This window comes from Schistocerca nitens, chromosome 9 (assembly GCF_023898315.1).
Source record: "Schistocerca nitens isolate TAMUIC-IGC-003100 chromosome 9, iqSchNite1.1, whole genome shotgun sequence".
NCBI lineage: Eukaryota > Metazoa > Arthropoda > Insecta > Orthoptera > Acrididae > Schistocerca > Schistocerca nitens.
In genome coordinates this window covers 147,181,352-147,194,406 of record NC_064622.1, presented here as the reverse complement: position 1 = coordinate 147,194,406, position 13,055 = coordinate 147,181,352, and the positions used below count along the sequence as shown (strand labels likewise).

General features: G+C 53.9%; 37 non-coding genes across 37 annotated transcripts; 17 read left to right on the top strand and 20 right to left on the bottom strand.

The window, feature by feature from the left end:
- Nucleotides 1–134: 134 nt before the first annotated feature.
- Trnad-guc (transfer RNA aspartic acid (anticodon GUC)) lies at nt 135–206 on the bottom strand. The gene has a single exon. It is a non-coding gene; the product is annotated as a tRNA-Asp (tRNA).
- A 111-nt stretch (nt 207–317) lies between these two features.
- Trnai-uau (transfer RNA isoleucine (anticodon UAU)) lies at nt 318–409 on the bottom strand. Its single transcript is given in 2 exon segments — nt 318–353; nt 372–409. It is a non-coding gene; the product is annotated as a tRNA-Ile (tRNA).
- A 442-nt stretch (nt 410–851) lies between these two features.
- Trnar-acg (transfer RNA arginine (anticodon ACG)) lies at nt 852–924 on the top strand. The gene has a single exon. It is a non-coding gene; the product is annotated as a tRNA-Arg (tRNA).
- Nucleotides 925–1,207: 283 nt separating this feature from the next.
- On the top strand, nt 1,208–1,279 carry Trnam-cau (transfer RNA methionine (anticodon CAU)). The gene has a single exon. It is a non-coding gene; the product is annotated as a tRNA-Met (tRNA).
- Nucleotides 1,280–1,512: 233 nt separating this feature from the next.
- Trnad-guc (transfer RNA aspartic acid (anticodon GUC)) lies at nt 1,513–1,584 on the bottom strand. Its single transcript has one exon. It is a non-coding gene; the product is annotated as a tRNA-Asp (tRNA).
- A 111-nt stretch (nt 1,585–1,695) lies between these two features.
- Trnai-uau (transfer RNA isoleucine (anticodon UAU)) lies at nt 1,696–1,787 on the bottom strand. Its single transcript is given in 2 exon segments — nt 1,696–1,731; nt 1,750–1,787. It is a non-coding gene; the product is annotated as a tRNA-Ile (tRNA).
- A 442-nt stretch (nt 1,788–2,229) lies between these two features.
- Nucleotides 2,230–2,302, top strand: Trnar-acg (transfer RNA arginine (anticodon ACG)). Its single transcript has one exon. It is a non-coding gene; the product is annotated as a tRNA-Arg (tRNA).
- A 283-nt stretch (nt 2,303–2,585) lies between these two features.
- On the top strand, nt 2,586–2,657 carry Trnam-cau (transfer RNA methionine (anticodon CAU)). The gene has a single exon. It is a non-coding gene; the product is annotated as a tRNA-Met (tRNA).
- A 233-nt stretch (nt 2,658–2,890) lies between these two features.
- Trnad-guc (transfer RNA aspartic acid (anticodon GUC)) lies at nt 2,891–2,962 on the bottom strand. The gene has a single exon. It is a non-coding gene; the product is annotated as a tRNA-Asp (tRNA).
- A 111-nt stretch (nt 2,963–3,073) lies between these two features.
- Nucleotides 3,074–3,165, bottom strand: Trnai-uau (transfer RNA isoleucine (anticodon UAU)). The gene is given in 2 exon segments: nt 3,074–3,109; nt 3,128–3,165. It is a non-coding gene; the product is annotated as a tRNA-Ile (tRNA).
- A 442-nt stretch (nt 3,166–3,607) lies between these two features.
- On the top strand, nt 3,608–3,680 carry Trnar-acg (transfer RNA arginine (anticodon ACG)). The gene has a single exon. It is a non-coding gene; the product is annotated as a tRNA-Arg (tRNA).
- Nucleotides 3,681–3,963: 283 nt separating this feature from the next.
- Trnam-cau (transfer RNA methionine (anticodon CAU)) lies at nt 3,964–4,035 on the top strand. The gene has a single exon. It is a non-coding gene; the product is annotated as a tRNA-Met (tRNA).
- Nucleotides 4,036–4,268: 233 nt separating this feature from the next.
- On the bottom strand, nt 4,269–4,340 carry Trnad-guc (transfer RNA aspartic acid (anticodon GUC)). The gene has a single exon. It is a non-coding gene; the product is annotated as a tRNA-Asp (tRNA).
- Nucleotides 4,341–4,451: 111 nt separating this feature from the next.
- Nucleotides 4,452–4,543, bottom strand: Trnai-uau (transfer RNA isoleucine (anticodon UAU)). The gene is given in 2 exon segments: nt 4,452–4,487; nt 4,506–4,543. It is a non-coding gene; the product is annotated as a tRNA-Ile (tRNA).
- Nucleotides 4,544–4,985: 442 nt separating this feature from the next.
- Trnar-acg (transfer RNA arginine (anticodon ACG)) lies at nt 4,986–5,058 on the top strand. The gene has a single exon. It is a non-coding gene; the product is annotated as a tRNA-Arg (tRNA).
- Nucleotides 5,059–5,341: 283 nt separating this feature from the next.
- Nucleotides 5,342–5,413, top strand: Trnam-cau (transfer RNA methionine (anticodon CAU)). Its single transcript has one exon. It is a non-coding gene; the product is annotated as a tRNA-Met (tRNA).
- A 233-nt stretch (nt 5,414–5,646) lies between these two features.
- Trnad-guc (transfer RNA aspartic acid (anticodon GUC)) lies at nt 5,647–5,718 on the bottom strand. The gene has a single exon. It is a non-coding gene; the product is annotated as a tRNA-Asp (tRNA).
- A 111-nt stretch (nt 5,719–5,829) lies between these two features.
- Trnai-uau (transfer RNA isoleucine (anticodon UAU)) lies at nt 5,830–5,921 on the bottom strand. The gene is given in 2 exon segments: nt 5,830–5,865; nt 5,884–5,921. It is a non-coding gene; the product is annotated as a tRNA-Ile (tRNA).
- A 442-nt stretch (nt 5,922–6,363) lies between these two features.
- Nucleotides 6,364–6,436, top strand: Trnar-acg (transfer RNA arginine (anticodon ACG)). Its single transcript has one exon. It is a non-coding gene; the product is annotated as a tRNA-Arg (tRNA).
- A 588-nt stretch (nt 6,437–7,024) lies between these two features.
- On the bottom strand, nt 7,025–7,096 carry Trnad-guc (transfer RNA aspartic acid (anticodon GUC)). The gene has a single exon. It is a non-coding gene; the product is annotated as a tRNA-Asp (tRNA).
- Nucleotides 7,097–7,207: 111 nt separating this feature from the next.
- Nucleotides 7,208–7,299, bottom strand: Trnai-uau (transfer RNA isoleucine (anticodon UAU)). The gene is given in 2 exon segments: nt 7,208–7,243; nt 7,262–7,299. It is a non-coding gene; the product is annotated as a tRNA-Ile (tRNA).
- Nucleotides 7,300–7,741: 442 nt separating this feature from the next.
- Nucleotides 7,742–7,814, top strand: Trnar-acg (transfer RNA arginine (anticodon ACG)). Its single transcript has one exon. It is a non-coding gene; the product is annotated as a tRNA-Arg (tRNA).
- A 283-nt stretch (nt 7,815–8,097) lies between these two features.
- Trnam-cau (transfer RNA methionine (anticodon CAU)) lies at nt 8,098–8,169 on the top strand. The gene has a single exon. It is a non-coding gene; the product is annotated as a tRNA-Met (tRNA).
- A 233-nt stretch (nt 8,170–8,402) lies between these two features.
- On the bottom strand, nt 8,403–8,474 carry Trnad-guc (transfer RNA aspartic acid (anticodon GUC)). The gene has a single exon. It is a non-coding gene; the product is annotated as a tRNA-Asp (tRNA).
- Nucleotides 8,475–8,585: 111 nt separating this feature from the next.
- Nucleotides 8,586–8,677, bottom strand: Trnai-uau (transfer RNA isoleucine (anticodon UAU)). Its single transcript is given in 2 exon segments — nt 8,586–8,621; nt 8,640–8,677. It is a non-coding gene; the product is annotated as a tRNA-Ile (tRNA).
- A 442-nt stretch (nt 8,678–9,119) lies between these two features.
- On the top strand, nt 9,120–9,192 carry Trnar-acg (transfer RNA arginine (anticodon ACG)). Its single transcript has one exon. It is a non-coding gene; the product is annotated as a tRNA-Arg (tRNA).
- Nucleotides 9,193–9,475: 283 nt separating this feature from the next.
- Trnam-cau (transfer RNA methionine (anticodon CAU)) lies at nt 9,476–9,547 on the top strand. Its single transcript has one exon. It is a non-coding gene; the product is annotated as a tRNA-Met (tRNA).
- A 233-nt stretch (nt 9,548–9,780) lies between these two features.
- Trnad-guc (transfer RNA aspartic acid (anticodon GUC)) lies at nt 9,781–9,852 on the bottom strand. The gene has a single exon. It is a non-coding gene; the product is annotated as a tRNA-Asp (tRNA).
- Nucleotides 9,853–9,963: 111 nt separating this feature from the next.
- Trnai-uau (transfer RNA isoleucine (anticodon UAU)) lies at nt 9,964–10,055 on the bottom strand. The gene is given in 2 exon segments: nt 9,964–9,999; nt 10,018–10,055. It is a non-coding gene; the product is annotated as a tRNA-Ile (tRNA).
- A 442-nt stretch (nt 10,056–10,497) lies between these two features.
- On the top strand, nt 10,498–10,570 carry Trnar-acg (transfer RNA arginine (anticodon ACG)). Its single transcript has one exon. It is a non-coding gene; the product is annotated as a tRNA-Arg (tRNA).
- Nucleotides 10,571–10,853: 283 nt separating this feature from the next.
- On the top strand, nt 10,854–10,925 carry Trnam-cau (transfer RNA methionine (anticodon CAU)). Its single transcript has one exon. It is a non-coding gene; the product is annotated as a tRNA-Met (tRNA).
- Nucleotides 10,926–11,158: 233 nt separating this feature from the next.
- On the bottom strand, nt 11,159–11,230 carry Trnad-guc (transfer RNA aspartic acid (anticodon GUC)). Its single transcript has one exon. It is a non-coding gene; the product is annotated as a tRNA-Asp (tRNA).
- A 111-nt stretch (nt 11,231–11,341) lies between these two features.
- On the bottom strand, nt 11,342–11,433 carry Trnai-uau (transfer RNA isoleucine (anticodon UAU)). Its single transcript is given in 2 exon segments — nt 11,342–11,377; nt 11,396–11,433. It is a non-coding gene; the product is annotated as a tRNA-Ile (tRNA).
- A 442-nt stretch (nt 11,434–11,875) lies between these two features.
- On the top strand, nt 11,876–11,948 carry Trnar-acg (transfer RNA arginine (anticodon ACG)). Its single transcript has one exon. It is a non-coding gene; the product is annotated as a tRNA-Arg (tRNA).
- A 283-nt stretch (nt 11,949–12,231) lies between these two features.
- Nucleotides 12,232–12,303, top strand: Trnam-cau (transfer RNA methionine (anticodon CAU)). The gene has a single exon. It is a non-coding gene; the product is annotated as a tRNA-Met (tRNA).
- A 233-nt stretch (nt 12,304–12,536) lies between these two features.
- Trnad-guc (transfer RNA aspartic acid (anticodon GUC)) lies at nt 12,537–12,608 on the bottom strand. The gene has a single exon. It is a non-coding gene; the product is annotated as a tRNA-Asp (tRNA).
- Nucleotides 12,609–12,719: 111 nt separating this feature from the next.
- Nucleotides 12,720–12,811, bottom strand: Trnai-uau (transfer RNA isoleucine (anticodon UAU)). The gene is given in 2 exon segments: nt 12,720–12,755; nt 12,774–12,811. It is a non-coding gene; the product is annotated as a tRNA-Ile (tRNA).
- Nucleotides 12,812–13,055: the final 244 nt, after the last annotated feature.

Here is a 13,055-nt window from a genome sequence, read left to right as displayed (position 1 = left end):
GTCGTGTGAAGAATGCGAGAAACACTTCCTAAGACGCAGACTTACTTACGATTTTGCAGTAACTACATTCCTTGATCGCAACGTTAATGTCCTTTGGGGCCACGCGTGCAACTTTCGCGATATAAAAATCGCACCTCCCCGGCGGGGAATCGAACCCCGGTCTCCCGCGTGACAGGCGGGGATACTAACCACTATACTACCGAGGAACACGCGATCGGTGGCTATAATGCACGCACACTTATGTTTCTCAAGCAGGTGATACATCTCAACTCTCGCGTCCCGATGCTTTCAGAGTCAGCTGCTACGAAATAAAAGTGTGCCCCAGGTGAGGCTCGAACTCACAACCCCGGCATTGCTCACGGCTACTGCCTTATAAGTACCGTGCGCTAACCAATTGCGCCACTGGGGCTACAGCAGAGAGCTTTCAGTTAGCGATACTCACTTTGCTGCCAACCTGTTGTGGCTGCACACCCGTCATAAGATCGTCACCTGCGGCCATACTGCGAATTTAGCACCTGTCTACGAATGCCTCATTCGATTCTTGCTTCATATGCTACACTTACAAGCATATCAACCGCTTGTCATCGCCGAAAAAATGCAGAAAAACGCGCGCCTTGCCTTCTGCTACCTGTCCAACAGCGAGGGCAGATGTGTGGCAAGCTCTAAGCCGTGCAGGCGCACCGTGGCCGAGCAGCTGGAGGAGAGATGCCTTCCTTGGCAGCTCCCTGCAGAGTGCGCAAGACCAGAGTGGCCGCGCCGCCGTTGTCAGTGGACGACATGCAGTTGCCGAGCCACGGAGAACACGTTGCTTTGCGATGTGCACCCGCCTCGTGGTAGAAAACGCAAACAGTGGCCCTGTTTCGCAACGGATAACGCGTCTGACTACGGATCAGAAGATTCCAGGTTCGAATCCTGGCAGGGTCGGCATTTTGTTAGTTGCGGGCGCGTAGCTAGGCAGTGGATTCGAATGTCTCCACCTTCGTGGAGTGCAATGTTAATCCTGAGCATCTCGCAGCTGCATCTCGAGACGATTGCGGTAAATATCGCTTCGTGCAAGCGTCAGCGTAGCGTCAGTCGAGCAAAGTCGAGACAAGTCAAGCTGAGAGATGTTACGCACTTAATTAAACGGTAGGCGCGGGAAACCGACGCAGACAACGCTTTCCAAGTGTCCCATGTCACGCACCGAAGAGCGCGGACGGCTCCACGCAGCAGAGTGGCGCAGTGGAAGCGTGCTGGGCCCATAACCCAGAGGTCCGTGGATCGAAACCACGCTCTGCTAAAATTATTCCTTTTCTTGGGTGCCTCGAGCTCGATCATTAAGCCTGGGGTGAGCTGATTCAGCGTCAACAGCAACCCCTGTAAGTCGTGAAACGACGACGTCGTGTGAAGAATGCGAGAAACACTTCCTAAGACGCAGACTTACTTACGATTTTGCAGTAACTACATTCCTTGATCGCAACGTTAATGTCCTTTCGGGCCACGCGTGCAACTTTCGCGATATAAAAATCGCACCTCCCCGGCGGGGAATCGAACCCCGGTCTCCCGCGTGACAGGCGGGGATACTAACCACTATACTACCGAGGAACACGCGATCGGTGGCTATAATGCACGCACACTTATGTTTCTCAAGCAGGTGATACATCTCAACTCTCGCGTCCCGATGCTTTCAGAGTCAGCTGCTACGAAATAAAAGTGTGCCCCAGGTGAGGCTCGAACTCACAACCCCGGCATTGCTCACGGCTACTGCCTTATAAGTACCGTGCGCTAACCAATTGCGCCACTGGGGCTACAGCAGAGAGCTTTCAGTTAGCGATACTCACTTTGCTGCCAACCTGTTGTGGCTGCACACCCGTCATAAGATCGTCACCTGCGGCCATACTGCGAATTTAGCACCTGTCTACGAATGCCTCATTCGATTCTTGCTTCATATGCTACACTTACAAGCATATCAACCGCTTGTCATCGCCGAAAAAATGCAGAAAAACGCGCGCCTTGCCTTCTGCTACCTGTCCAACAGCGAGGGCAGATGTGTGGCAAGCTCTAAGCCGTGCAGGCGCACCGTGGCCGAGCAGCTGGAGGAGAGATGCCTTCCTTGGCAGCTCCCTGCAGAGTGCGCAAGACCAGAGTGGCCGCGCCGCCGTTGTCAGTGGACGACATGCAGTTGCCGAGCCACGGAGAACACGTTGCTTTGCGATGTGCACCCGCCTCGTGGTAGAAAACGCAAACAGTGGCCCTGTTTCGCAACGGATAACGCGTCTGACTACGGATCAGAAGATTCCAGGTTCGAATCCTGGCAGGGTCGGCATTTTGTTAGTTGCGGGCGCGTAGCTAGGCAGTGGATTCGAATGTCTCCACCTTCGTGGAGTGCAATGTTAATCCTGAGCATCTCGCAGCTGCATCTCGAGACGATTGCGGTAAATATCGCTTCGTGCAAGCGTCAGCGTAGCGTCAGTCGAGCAAAGTCGAGACAAGTCAAGCTGAGAGATGTTACGCACTTAATTAAACGGTAGGCGCGGGAAACCGACGCAGACAACGCTTTCCAAGTGTCCCATGTCACGCACCGAAGAGCGCGGACGGCTCCACGCAGCAGAGTGGCGCAGTGGAAGCGTGCTGGGCCCATAACCCAGAGGTCCGTGGATCGAAACCACGCTCTGCTAAAATTATTCCTTTTCTTGGGTGCCTCGAGCTCGATCATTAAGCCTGGGGTGAGCTGATTCAGCGTCAACAGCAACCCCTGTAAGTCGTGAAACGACGACGTCGTGTGAAGAATGCGAGAAACACTTCCTAAGACGCAGACTTACTTACGATTTTGCAGTAACTACATTCCTTGATCGCAACGTTAATGTCCTTTGGGGCCACGCGTGCAACTTTCGCGATATAAAAATCGCACCTCCCCGGCGGGGAATCGAACCCCGGTCTCCCGCGTGACAGGCGGGGATACTAACCACTATACTACCGAGGAACACGCGATCGGTGGCTATAATGCACGCACACTTATGTTTCTCAAGCAGGTGATACATCTCAACTCTCGCGTCCCGATGCTTTCAGAGTCAGCTGCTACGAAATAAAAGTGTGCCCCAGGTGAGGCTCGAACTCACAACCCCGGCATTGCTCACGGCTACTGCCTTATAAGTACCGTGCGCTAACCAATTGCGCCACTGGGGCTACAGCAGAGAGCTTTCAGTTAGCGATACTCACTTTGCTGCCAACCTGTTGTGGCTGCACACCCGTCATAAGATCGTCACCTGCGGCCATACTGCGAATTTAGCACCTGTCTACGAATGCCTCATTCGATTCTTGCTTCATATGCTACACTTACAAGCATATCAACCGCTTGTCATCGCCGAAAAAATGCAGAAAAACGCGCGCCTTGCCTTCTGCTACCTGTCCAACAGCGAGGGCAGATGTGTGGCAAGCTCTAAGCCGTGCAGGCGCACCGTGGCCGAGCAGCTGGAGGAGAGATGCCTTCCTTGGCAGCTCCCTGCAGAGTGCGCAAGACCAGAGTGGCCGCGCCGCCGTTGTCAGTGGACGACATGCAGTTGCCGAGCCACGGAGAACACGTTGCTTTGCGATGTGCACCCGCCTCGTGGTAGAAAACGCAAACAGTGGCCCTGTTTCGCAACGGATAACGCGTCTGACTACGGATCAGAAGATTCCAGGTTCGAATCCTGGCAGGGTCGGCATTTTGTTAGTTGCGGGCGCGTAGCTAGGCAGTGGATTCGAATGTCTCCACCTTCGTGGAGTGCAATGTTAATCCTGAGCATCTCGCAGCTGCATCTCGAGACGATTGCGGTAAATATCGCTTCGTGCAAGCGTCAGCGTAGCGTCAGTCGAGCAAAGTCGAGACAAGTCAAGCTGAGAGATGTTACGCACTTAATTAAACGGTAGGCGCGGGAAACCGACGCAGACAACGCTTTCCAAGTGTCCCATGTCACGCACCGAAGAGCGCGGACGGCTCCACGCAGCAGAGTGGCGCAGTGGAAGCGTGCTGGGCCCATAACCCAGAGGTCCGTGGATCGAAACCACGCTCTGCTAAAATTATTCCTTTTCTTGGGTGCCTCGAGCTCGATCATTAAGCCTGGGGTGAGCTGATTCAGCGTCAACAGCAACCCCTGTAAGTCGTGAAACGACGACGTCGTGTGAAGAATGCGAGAAACACTTCCTAAGACGCAGACTTACTTACGATTTTGCAGTAACTACATTCCTTGATCGCAACGTTAATGTCCTTTGGGGCCACGCGTGCAACTTTCGCGATATAAAAATCGCACCTCCCCGGCGGGGAATCGAACCCCGGTCTCCCGCGTGACAGGCGGGGATACTAACCACTATACTACCGAGGAACACGCGATCGGTGGCTATAATGCACGCACACTTATGTTTCTCAAGCAGGTGATACATCTCAACTCTCGCGTCCCGATGCTTTCAGAGTCAGCTGCTACGAAATAAAAGTGTGCCCCAGGTGAGGCTCGAACTCACAACCCCGGCATTGCTCACGGCTACTGCCTTATAAGTACCGTGCGCTAACCAATTGCGCCACTGGGGCTACAGCAGAGAGCTTTCAGTTAGCGATACTCACTTTGCTGCCAACCTGTTGTGGCTGCACACCCGTCATAAGATCGTCACCTGCGGCCATACTGCGAATTTAGCACCTGTCTACGAATGCCTCATTCGATTCTTGCTTCATATGCTACACTTACAAGCATATCAACCGCTTGTCATCGCCGAAAAAATGCAGAAAAACGCGCGCCTTGCCTTCTGCTACCTGTCCAACAGCGAGGGCAGATGTGTGGCAAGCTCTAAGCCGTGCAGGCGCACCGTGGCCGAGCAGCTGGAGGAGAGATGCCTTCCTTGGCAGCTCCCTGCAGAGTGCGCAAGACCAGAGTGGCCGCGCCGCCGTTGTCAGTGGACGACATGCAGTTGCCGAGCCACGGAGAACACGTTGCTTTGCGATGTGCACCCGCCTCGTGGTAGAAAACGCAAACAGTGGCCCTGTTTCGCAACGGATAACGCGTCTGACTACGGATCAGAAGATTCCAGGTTCGAATCCTGGCAGGGTCGGCATTTTGTTAGTTGCGGGCGCGTAGCTAGGCAGTGGATTCGAATGTCTCCACCTTCGTGGAGTGCAATGTTAATCCTGAGCATCTCGCAGCTGCATCTCGAGACGATTGCGGTAAATATCGCTTCGTGCAAGCGTCAGCGTAGCGTCAGTCGAGCAAAGTCGAGACAAGTCAAGCTGAGAGATGTTACGCACTTAATTAAACGGTAGGCGCGGGAAACCGACGCAGACAACGCTTTCCAAGTGTCCCATGTCACGCACCGAAGAGCGCGGGCGGCTCCACGCAGCAGAGTGGCGCAGTGGAAGCGTGCTGGGCCCATAACCCAGAGGTCCGTGGATCGAAACCACGCTCTGCTAAAATTATTCCTTTTCTTGGGTGCCTCGAGCTCGATCATTAAGCCTGGGGTGAGCTGATTCAGCGTCAACAGCAACCCCTGTAAGTCGTGAAACGACGACGTCGTGTGAAGAATGCGAGAAACACTTCCTAAGACGCAGACTTACTTACGATTTTGCAGTAACTACATTCCTTGATCGCAACGTTAATGTCCTTTCGGGCCACGCGTGCAACTTTCGCGATATAAAAATCGCACCTCCCCGGCGGGGAATCGAACCCCGGTCTCCCGCGTGACAGGCGGGGATACTAACCACTATACTACCGAGGAACACGCGATCGGTGGCTATAATGCACGCACACTTATGTTTCTCAAGCAGGTGATACATCTCAACTCTCGCGTCCCGATGCTTTCAGAGTCAGCTGCTACGAAATAAAAGTGTGCCCCAGGTGAGGCTCGAACTCACAACCCCGGCATTGCTCACGGCTACTGCCTTATAAGTACCGTGCGCTAACCAATTGCGCCACTGGGGCTACAGCAGAGAGCTTTCAGTTAGCGATACTCACTTTGCTGCCAACCTGTTGTGGCTGCACACCCGTCATAAGATCGTCACCTGCGGCCATACTGCGAATTTAGCACCTGTCTACGAATGCCTCATTCGATTCTTGCTTCATATGCTACACTTACAAGCATATCAACCGCTTGTCATCGCCGAAAAAATGCAGAAAAACGCGCGCCTTGCCTTCTGCTACCTGTCCAACAGCGAGGGCAGATGTGTGGCAAGCTCTAAGCCGTGCAGGCGCACCGTGGCCGAGCAGCTGGAGGAGAGATGCCTTCCTTGGCAGCTCCCTGCAGAGTGCGCAAGACCAGAGTGGCCGCGCCGCCGTTGTCAGTGGACGACATGCAGTTGCCGAGCCACGGAGAACACGTTGCTTTGCGATGTGCACCCGCCTCGTGGTAGAAAACGCAAACAGTGGCCCTGTTTCGCAACGGATAACGCGTCTGACTACGGATCAGAAGATTCCAGGTTCGAATCCTGGCAGGGTCGGCATTTTGTTAGTTGCGGGCGCGTAGCTAGGCAGTGGATTCGAATGTCTCCACCTTCGTGGAGTGCAATGTTAATCCTGAGCATCTCGCAGCTGCATCTCGAGACGATTGCGGTAAATATCGCTTCGTGCAAGCGTCAGCGTAGCGTCAGTCGAGCAAAGTCGAGACAAGTCAAGCTGAGAGATGTTACGCACTTAATTAAACGGTAGGCGCGGGAAACCGACGCAGACAACGCTTTCCAAGTGTCCCATGTCACGCACCGAAGAGCGCGGACGGCTCCACGCAGCAGAGTGGCGCAGTGGAAGCGTGCTGGGCCCATAACCCAGAGGTCCTTGGATCGAAACCACGCTCTGCTAAAATTATTCCTTTTCTTGGGTGCCTCGAGCTCGATCATTAAGCCTGGGGTGAGCTGATTCAGCGTCAACAGCAACCCCTGTAAGTCGTGAAACGACGACGTCGTGTGAAGAATGCGAGAAACACTTCCTAAGACGCAGACTTACTTACGATTTTGCAGTAACTACATTCCTTGATCGCAACGTTAATGTCCTTTGGGGCCACGCGTGCAACTTTCGCGATATAAAAATCGCACCTCCCCGGCGGGGAATCGAACCCCGGTCTCCCGCGTGACAGGCGGGGATACTAACCACTATACTACCGAGGAACACGCGATCGGTGGCTATAATGCACGCACACTTATGTTTCTCAAGCAGGTGATACATCTCAACTCTCGCGTCCCGATGCTTTCAGAGTCAGCTGCTACGAAATAAAAGTGTGCCCCAGGTGAGGCTCGAACTCACAACCCCGGCATTGCTCACGGCTACTGCCTTATAAGTACCGTGCGCTAACCAATTGCGCCACTGGGGCTACAGCAGAGAGCTTTCAGTTAGCGATACTCACTTTGCTGCCAACCTGTTGTGGCTGCACACCCGTCATAAGATCGTCACCTGCGGCCATACTGCGAATTTAGCACCTGTCTACGAATGCCTCATCCGATTCTTGCTTCATATGCTACACTTACAAGCATATCAACCGCTTGTCATCGCCGAAAAAATGCAGAAAAACGCGCGCCTTGCCTTCTGCTACCTGTCCAACAGCGAGGGCAGATGTGTGGCAAGCTCTAAGCCGTGCAGGCGCACCGTGGCCGAGCAGCTGGAGGAGAGATGCCTTCCTTGGCAGCTCCCTGCAGAGTGCGCAAGACCAGAGTGGCCGCGCCGCCGTTGTCAGTGGACGACATGCAGTTGCCGAGCCACGGAGAACACGTTGCTTTGCGATGTGCACCCGCCTCGTGGTAGAAAACGCAAACAGTGGCCCTGTTTCGCAACGGATAACGCGTCTGACTACGGATCAGAAGATTCCAGGTTCGAATCCTGGCAGGGTCGGCATTTTGTTAGTTGCGGGCGCGTAGCTAGGCAGTGGATTCGAATGTCTCCACCTTCGTGGAGTGCAATGTTAATCCTGAGCATCTCGCAGCTGCATCTCGAGACGATTGCGGTAAATATCGCTTCGTGCAAGCGTCAGCGTAGCGTCAGTCGAGCAAAGTCGAGACAAGTCAAGCTGAGAGATGTTACGCACTTAATTAAACGGTAGGCGCGGGAAACCGACGCAGACAACGCTTTCCAAGTGTCCCATGTCACGCACCGAAGAGCGCGGACGGCTCCACGCAGCAGAGTGGCGCAGTGGAAGCGTGCTGGGCCCATAACCCAGAGGTCCGTGGATCGAAACCACGCTCTGCTAAAATTATTCCTTTTCTTGGGTGCCTCGAGCTCGATCATTAAGCCTGGGGTGAGCTGATTCAGCGTCAACAGCAACCCCTGTAAGTCGTGAAACGACGACGTCGTGTGAAGAATGCGAGAAACACTTCCTAAGACGCAGACTTACTTACGATTTTGCAGTAACTACATTCCTTGATCGCAACGTTAATGTCCTTTCGGGCCACGCGTGCAACTTTCGCGATATAAAAATCGCACCTCCCCGGCGGGGAATCGAACCCCGGTCTCCCGCGTGACAGGCGGGGATACTAACCACTATACTACCGAGGAACACGCGATCGGTGGCTATAATGCACGCACACTTATGTTTCTCAAGCAGGTGATACATCTCAACTCTCGCGTCCCGATGCTTTCAGAGTCAGCTGCTACGAAATAAAAGTGTGCCCCAGGTGAGGCTCGAACTCACAACCCCGGCATTGCTCACGGCTACTGCCTTATAAGTACCGTGCGCTAACCAATTGCGCCACTGGGGCTACAGCAGAGAGCTTTCAGTTAGCGATACTCACTTTGCTGCCAACCTGTTGTGGCTGCACACCCGTCATAAGATCGTCACCTGCGGCCATACTGCGAATTTAGCACCTGTCTACGAATGCCTCATTCGATTCTTGCTTCATATGCTACACTTACAAGCATATCAACCGCTTGTCATCGCCGAAAAAATGCAGAAAAACGCGCGCCTTGCCTTCTGCTACCTGTCCAACAGCGAGGGCAGATGTGTGGCAAGCTCTAAGCCGTGCAGGCGCACCGTGGCCGAGCAGCTGGAGGAGAGATGCCTTCCTTGGCAGCTCCCTGCAGAGTGCGCAAGACCAGAGTGGCCGCGCCGCCGTTGTCAGTGGACGACATGCAGTTGCCGAGCCACGGAGAACACGTTGCTTTGCGATGTGCACCCGCCTCGTGGTAGAAAACGCAAACAGTGGCCCTGTTTCGCAACGGATAACGCGTCTGACTACGGATCAGAAGATTCCAGGTTCGAATCCTGGCAGGGTCGGCATTTTGTTAGTTGCGGGCGCGTAGCTAGGCAGTGGATTCGAATGTCTCCACCTTCGTGGAGTGCAATGTTAATCCTGAGCATCTCGCAGCTGCATCTCGAGACGATTGCGGTAAATATCGCTTCGTGCAAGCGTCAGCGTAGCGTCAGTCGAGCAAAGTCGAGACAAGTCAAGCTGAGAGATGTTACGCACTTAATTAAACGGTAGGCGCGGGAAACCGACGCAGACAACGCTTTCCAAGTGTCCCATGTCACGCACCGAAGAGCGCGGACGGCTCCACGCAGCAGAGTGGCGCAGTGGAAGCGTGCTGGGCCCATAACCCAGAGGTCCGTGGATCGAAACCACGCTCTGCTAAAATTATTCCTTTTCTTGGGTGCCTCGAGCTCGATCATTAAGCCTGGGGTGAGCTGATTCAGCGTCAACAGCAACCCCTGTAAGTCGTGAAACGACGACGTCGTGTGAAGAATGCGAGAAACACTTCCTAAGACGCAGACTTACTTACGATTTTGCAGTAACTACATTCCTTGATCGCAACGTTAATGTCCTTTGGGGCCACGCGTGCAACTTTCGCGATATAAAAATCGCACCTCCCCGGCGGGGAATCGAACCCCGGTCTCCCGCGTGACAGGCGGGGATACTAACCACTATACTACCGAGGAACACGCGATCGGTGGCTATAATGCACGCACACTTATGTTTCTCAAGCAGGTGATACATCTCAACTCTCGCGTCCCGATGCTTTCAGAGTCAGCTGCTACGAAATAAAAGTGTGCCCCAGGTGAGGCTCGAACTCACAACCCCGGCATTGCTCACGGCTACTGCCTTATAAGTACCGTGCGCTAACCAATTGCGCCACTGGGGCTACAGCAGAGAGCTTTCAGTTAGCGATACTCACTTTGCTGCCAACCTGTTGTGGCTGCACACCCGTCATAAGATCGTCACCTGCGGCCATACTGCGAATTTAGCACCTGTCTACGAATGCCTCATTCGATTCTTGCTTCATATGCTACACTTACAAGCATATCAACCGCTTGTCATCGCCGAAAAAATGCAGAAAAACGCGCGCCTTGCCTTCTGCTACCTGTCCAACAGCGAGGGCAGATGTGTGGCAAGCTCTAAGCCGTGCAGGCGCACCGTGGCCGAGCAGCTGGAGGAGAGATGCCTTCCTTGGCAGCTCCCTGCAGAGTGCGCAAGACCAGAGTGGCCGCGCCGCCGTTGTCAGTGGACGACATGCAGTTGCCGAGCCACGGAGAACACGTTGCTTTGCGATGTGCACCCGCCTCGTGGTAGAAAACGCAAACAGTGGCCCTGTTTCGCAACGGATAACGCGTCTGACTACGGATCAGAAGATTCCAGGTTCGAATCCTGGCAGGGTCGGCATTTTGTTAGTTGCGGGCGCGTAGCTAGGCAGTGGATTCGAATGTCTCCACCTTCGTGGAGTGCAATGTTAATCCTGAGCATCTCGCAGCTGCATCTCGAGACGATTGCGGTAAATATCGCTTCGTGCAAGCGTCAGCGTAGCGTCAGTCGAGCAAAGTCGAGACAAGTCAAGCTGAGAGATGTTACGCACTTAATTAAACGGTAGGCGCGGGAAACCGACGCAGACAACGCTTTCCAAGTGTCCCATGTCACGCACCGAAGAGCGCGGACGGCTCCACGCAGCAGAGTGGCGCAGTGGAAGCGTGCTGGGCCCATAACCCAGAGGTCCGTGGATCGAAACCACGCTCTGCTAAAATTATTCCTTTTCTTGGGTGCCTCGAGCTCGATCATTAAGCCTGGGGTGAGCTGATTCAGCGTCAACAGCAACCCCTGTAAGTCGTGAAACGACGACGTCGTGTGAAGAATGCGAGAAACACTTCCTAAGACGCAGACTTACTTACGATTTTGCAGTAACTACATTCCTTGATCGCAACGTTAATGTCCTTTGGGGCCACGCGTGCAACTTTCGCGATATAAAAATCGCACCTCCCCGGCGGGGAATCGAACCCCGGTCTCCCGCGTGACAGGCGGGGATACTAACCACTATACTACCGAGGAACACGCGATCGGTGGCTATAATGCACGCACACTTATGTTTCTCAAGCAGGTGATACATCTCAACTCTCGCGTCCCGATGCTTTCAGAGTCAGCTGCTACGAAATAAAAGTGTGCCCCAGGTGAGGCTCGAACTCACAACCCCGGCATTGCTCACGGCTACTGCCTTATAAGTACCGTGCGCTAACCAATTGCGCCACTGGGGCTACAGCAGAGAGCTTTCAGTTAGCGATACTCACTTTGCTGCCAACCTGTTGTGGCTGCACACCCGTCATAAGATCGTCACCTGCGGCCATACTGCGAATTTAGCACCTGTCTACGAATGCCTCATTCGATTCTTGCTTCATATGCTACACTTACAAGCATATCAACCGCTTGTCATCGCCGAAAAAATGCAGAAAAACGCGCGCCTTGCCTTCTGCTACCTGTCCAACAGCGAGGGCAGATGTGTGGCAAGCTCTAAGCCGTGCAGGCGCACCGTGGCCGAGCAGCTGGAGGAGAGATGCCTTCCTTGGCAGCTCCCTGCAGAGTGCGCAAGACCAGAGTGGCCGCGCCGCCGTTGTCAGTGGACGACATGCAGTTGCCGAGCCACGGAGAACACGTTGCTTTGCGATGTGCACCCGCCTCGTGGTAGAAAACGCAAACAGTGGCCCTGTTTCGCAACGGATAACGCGTCTGACTACGGATCAGAAGATTCCAGGTTCGAATCCTGGCAGGGTCGGCATTTTGTTAGTTGCGGGCGCGTAGCTAGGCAGTGGATTCGAATGTCTCCACCTTCGTGGAGTGCAATGTTAATCCTGAGCATCTCGCAGCTGCATCTCGAGACGATTGCGGTAAATATCGCTTCGTGCAAGCGTCAGCGTAGCGTCAGTCGAGCAAAGTCGAGACAAGTCAAGCTGAGAGATGTTACGCACTTAATTAAACGGTAGGCGCGGGAAACCGACGCAGACAACGCTTTCCAAGTGTCCCATGTCACGCACCGAAGAGCGCGGACGGCTCCACGCAGCAGAGTGGCGCAGTGGAAGCGTGCTGGGCCCATAACCCAGAGGTCCGTGGATCGAAACCACGCTCTGCTAAAATTATTCCTTTTCTTGGGTGCCTCGAGCTCGATCATTAAGCCTGGGGTGAGCTGATTCAGCGTCAACAGCAACCCCTGTAAGTCGTGAAACGACGACGTCGTGTGAAGAATGCGAGAAACACTTCCTAAGACGCAGACTTACTTACGATTTTGCAGTAACTACATTCCTTGATCGCAACGTTAATGTCCTTTGGGGCCACGCGTGCAACTTTCGCGATATAAAAATCGCACCTCCCCGGCGGGGAATCGAACCCCGGTCTCCCGCGTGACAGGCGGGGATACTAACCACTATACTACCGAGGAACACGCGATCGGTGGCTATAATGCACGCACACTTATGTTTCTCAAGCAGGTGATACATCTCAACTCTCGCGTCCCGATGCTTTCAGAGTCAGCTGCTACGAAATAAAAGTGTGCCCCAGGTGAGGCTCGAACTCACAACCCCGGCATTGCTCACGGCTACTGCCTTATAAGTACCGTGCGCTAACCAATTGCGCCACTGGGGCTACAGCAGAGAGCTTTCAGTTAGCGATACTCACTTTGCTGCCAACCTGTTGTGGCTGCACACCCGTCATAAGATCGTCACCTGCGGCCATACTGCGAATTTAGCACCTGTCTACGAATGCCTCATTCGATTCTTGCTTCATATGCTACACTTACAAGCATATCAACCGCTTGTCATCGCCGAAAAAATGCAGAAAAACGCGCGCCTTGCCTTCTGCTACCTGTCCAACAGCGAGGGCAGATGTG